The sequence below is a fragment of the Macaca fascicularis genome, chromosome 7, assembly GCF_037993035.2.
Source record: "Macaca fascicularis isolate 582-1 chromosome 7, T2T-MFA8v1.1".
Classification (NCBI taxonomy): domain Eukaryota; kingdom Metazoa; phylum Chordata; class Mammalia; order Primates; family Cercopithecidae; genus Macaca; species Macaca fascicularis.
In genome coordinates, this window is record NC_088381.1 from 55,296,283 (window position 1) to 55,300,796 (window position 4,514).

General features: G+C 41.3%; 1 pseudogene; it reads left to right on the forward strand.

The window, feature by feature from the left end:
* The first annotated feature begins 1,088 nt into the window (after positions 1-1,088).
* Positions 1,089-2,216, forward strand: LOC135971857 (MKI67 FHA domain-interacting nucleolar phosphoprotein pseudogene; annotated as a pseudogene).
* The last annotated feature ends 2,298 nt before the right edge of the window (positions 2,217-4,514 follow it).

The window sequence follows — 4,514 nt, forward strand, 5'->3', positions numbered from 1 at the left end:
GGTTGGGTCACTGTGTCATCATACTGTGGTGGGGGGTATGTGTGGTGTATATGTGTGAAACTTTTAATCTCAGGATAGATCATAATCTTAGCTGCAGTTTTCCTTCCAAATAGGGTTACAAAGTAGGAAAACATGGGCTTGGAAGTGACAGACCTGAGTGAACCAGCCCAGCTTAAAGAATAATCCAATAAAACTAACTTTTAATAATCCTGAGGCTGGTTTTTGAAACAATAGATACAATGATTTACTTTAAGCATCTGGTTATGATTTTGAATTAGTAATACACACTGTCTCAACCCCCTTTTTTTCTTTCACCCAGAAAACCACAAAACAGTGATTTTTTTCTTTTTTTTAAGACAGGGTGTCACTCTGTCATGCAGGCTGCAGTGGAGTGGTGGATCTCAGCTCACTGCAGCCTCCACCTCCCACCTTAGCCTCCCAAGTAGCTGGGACCACAGGCGCCACTGCGTCTGGCTAATTTATTTTATTTTGTGTACAGATGGGTTTTGTCATGTTGCCCAGGATGGTCTCAAACTTCTAGGCTCAAGTGGTTCACCCACTTCAGCCTCCCAAAGTGCTCTGTCTACAGGCATCAGCCACTGTGTCCAACCTGCAGTGACTTTTTAACACATAAGTTCAAGCATCTGGTCTTAACTCCTTTAATTGGAGGTATCTCTTCTCTCATTTTTCTCATCTTTGGTGTTCCCCCAGAGTTCACTGCTGACTGGATGTACAACATATATTTCAAAGTCAAGACTGGACTGGGTGCAGTGACTCATGCCTATAATCCCAGGACTTTGGGAGTCCAAGGCAGACAGATCACTTGGGTCCAGGAGTCCTAGACCAGCCTGACCAACAGGGAGAAACCCTGTCTCTACAAAAAATACAAAAATTAGCCAGGTGTGGTGGTGCATGCCTGTAATCTCAGCTACTCAGGAGGCTAAGGCAGGAGAATCGCTTGAATCCAGGAGGTAGAGGTTGCGGTGAGTCAAGATCGTGCCATCGCACTCCAGCCTGGGCAACAGGAGTGAAACTCCATCTCAGAAACAAAACCAAACACAAAAACAAGAACAACTTTCTTCTGGAGTAGTCTATGTGTGCCACCTACCTAACCTACTGAAGGAAACCCAGATCCTTTCCTATTTCTCCCAGTTCCAACGCACTGTTACAAGGTTCAGACTATCCAGAAATAAAAGGCCGGGAAATAGCAAAGGCTATGCATTTGTGGAGTTTAAGTCTGAGGATTTTGCCAAGATAGTTGCTGAAACAATGAACAACTACCTGTTTGGTGAAAGACTCTTGGAGAATCATTTTATGCCACCTGAAAAAGTACAGAAAGAACTCTTTCAAGACTGGAATATGCCATTTAAGCAGCCATCATATCCATCAGTAAAATGTATAATTAGAACCAGCACTTACACAAAAGCTACACAAGGAGGAGTGATTTAAAAAGAAAGAAGGATTACTCAGAAAGAAACTAGCTTAAAAAGGAATTGAGTATGATTTTCCTTCTTTGATTTTACAGAAAATGGAAAGTATTTCAAAAATGAATTGTCAGATGTCTACAAAAGCCCAGGTTTTATGTAAGAAGAAGAAAAAAGTTTCAGGCACTTCTGACAATCCTGTGGATATCTAGGGCCCCACATTGGTTTGTACATCAACATTTTTAAAGAAATGAAAATCTGAAGTGGCTGAAATGAATGATGATGATGAAGATAATGAAATAGTTTTCAAACAGCCCATATCCTGTGTAAAAGAAGAAATACAAGAGACTCAAACACCTACACTTTCACAGAAGATGAAGAAAAAGCAGTCAGTGATATTCAATGTATATAGATTTCTTCTGAAAAATATTTTTATGAGAAAAATACAAAAAATTAACTGGGCAAGTTGGCTCACACCTGTAGTCCCAGCTACTCGCGAGGCAGAAGTGAATCACCTGAGCCCAGGAAGTTAAGGCTACAGTGAGCCGTGATCACGCCACTGCACTCCAGCCAAGTCAAGTCATTACATTTATCTTGACCTATTCTAGGCTGGCTTAAGTGGGATTTGTATTAAGAATACAACAGGCAACCTCACAGACATCTAAGTACAAAACTCAAAATATGACCACACCATGGAAGGCCTGCCTGGGCTGGGAGGTGATTTTCCTCTCCTACATGCCTTCACTCTGGACTTCTGCTCCATGCTTGTGCTTTGCTCTGGGGATGAACATTCGGCATGTGCTCCAGGCTCCTCCAGCCTCCTCCAGCCTCTGAGGCTTTGGCTTGCCCTGGCAGTACCCCTGGTCCCAGTGTTACTGGACCTTTCCATACAGATTTTCCTCTGCAAAAAATCTATTGAAAACTCTGTGTGTCATTTCCAATGAGCAGGAGAGAGAATCTGATCTGCCTAGCAGTGAGGGTGGGAGTTCCCTAGTTGTCCCTAGATTTGTAGTGCTGCCCTTACCAGAGACTCGAGGAGGGGCCAGATATCCAAAAAGAGGGTGCGGGTGGGGAATCAGTAATACAGTCTACTTCAACAAGAAAGTAGAAAGTAGAGGTAGTGGCTCATGCCTATAATCCCAGCACTTTAGGAGGCCGAAGCAGGCAGATCACTTGAGCTCAGGAGTTTGAGACAAGACTGGGCAACATGGCAAAACCCCATCTCTACTAATAATACAAAAAGTTAGCTGGGCATGGTGGCACATACCTGTAGTCCCAGGTACTTAGAAGGCTGGGGTGGGAGCATTGCTTGAGCCCAGGAAATAGAGGCCGCAGTGAGCTGAGATCATGATGCCACTGTATTCCAGCCTGGTCGACAGAGTGAGACCCTGTCTCAAAAGCAATCAAACAAACAAACAACAAACAAAAAGGATAAAGTGGAAGCATCTGTATGCAAGATTGAAGTCATGCTTTCCATCTATTTTTTCACCTTTCCTTTTTTCTAAAACACTGTATCTTAAGCTTTTCCCTATGTTATCAAGTACTCATAAGCATTATTTGAATGGTTGTATCAGAATCCATTATCTGGACTCATGGTCATTTATCCATCTGCAGTGGCTGGACGTACTGCCCTTTCTGCCACACTCAGTCACCCTTCTGAGTGTGTCCAGTTATCTACTAATACACATACTGGTCATTTAGGACTTAAAGTTAAGAATAGTTATTATGGTTTCTATCACTTCAAAAAAATGTATCTTCCTAAAATTGACTTGGTGTTTATACTTTTAAAGCAAAATCGACAAATTGATGTGGAAAATAATGTTTTGCTTTCTTCTTGTATCTATTTTCACTTCTCTGTCATTTTGATGGATAAAGTTTCATTTGGAAGGATTTTTATTTTAAAACAGAAATAGCATGTGACATGAGAATGGGAACACTGAAACGTTCAACTTTCTAGTTTAGTAAGTTGTCACAAAAGCTACTGACAGTTAATCATGATTGACCTGTATTGAAAGTGAATTAACATTATGTACAACTTAAGCACTATACTTTCTATCATATATAGAAAAATAGGTGGTGTGTTTGTAAAAGTATTGGGCTGGGAGTCAGGAAACTTGACTGTTAGTCCCAATTGTGCTTCTTCAACTGAGCACCCCTAGGCAATAATTCAGCAGCTATTTCTTAAATACCTAATGAATTTCAGGCTTTGTAGTTGGGCTGGGAATATAGACATAGATACTGCATTCATGATTCTCCAAGGCTCCCTTTCTCACCCGGCTCACGGTGAGCTTTCTTATGCATTGTGTAAAACTGTCTCCTAACAGTCCCCTACTCTGTCTCCAACCTGCTTCCCAGGGCAGTTGTGAGGATCAAATGAGGGAGAATATGTGTGAAAGCAAATTATAAATGATTTTAAAATGTAATAAAAATATGATCCATCGAAAATTATTTAAAGATCCTTAGAATTTTAAATAAACAGTACATTAGGCCAGGCTCTGTGGCTCACACCTGTAATCCCAGCACTTTGGGAGGCTGAGGCAGGCAGATCACGAGGTCAGGAGATTGAGACCATCCTGGCAAACATGGTGAAACCCCGTCTCTACTAAAAATACAAATTATTCACTGAGGGTGGTGGCCTGTGCCTGTAATTCCAGCTACTCAGGAGGCTGAAGCAGGAGAATCACTTGAACCAAGGATTCAAAGGTTGCGATGAGCCGAGATCAAGCCACTGCACTTCAGCCTGGTGACAGAGTGAGACTCTGTCTCAAGAAACAACAACAAGTACATTAACCTGAATTCTCTCTGGTTTTGATTTTAATAGACATGAAAAATTTTCAATGGACCACTGAGATGGTTGTAAATGTTGGCTTGATTATTCTCCAAAAGAATACAGTGGTTTGTATAATTAATTTTCTAAAACTGCTAGCAAAAGAAATCAAAACTTTTTTGAGTTGCTGCATAATGGAGAAATGTTTTATGTGTTCACTAACAACTTGCCTTCATTTGATTCCAGCTGCAGCATATCGTGAGTGATGAGATCTGTGTGCATGTGATTGGCGTTTACCTGGCAGAAAATAATAATGGGGCCAC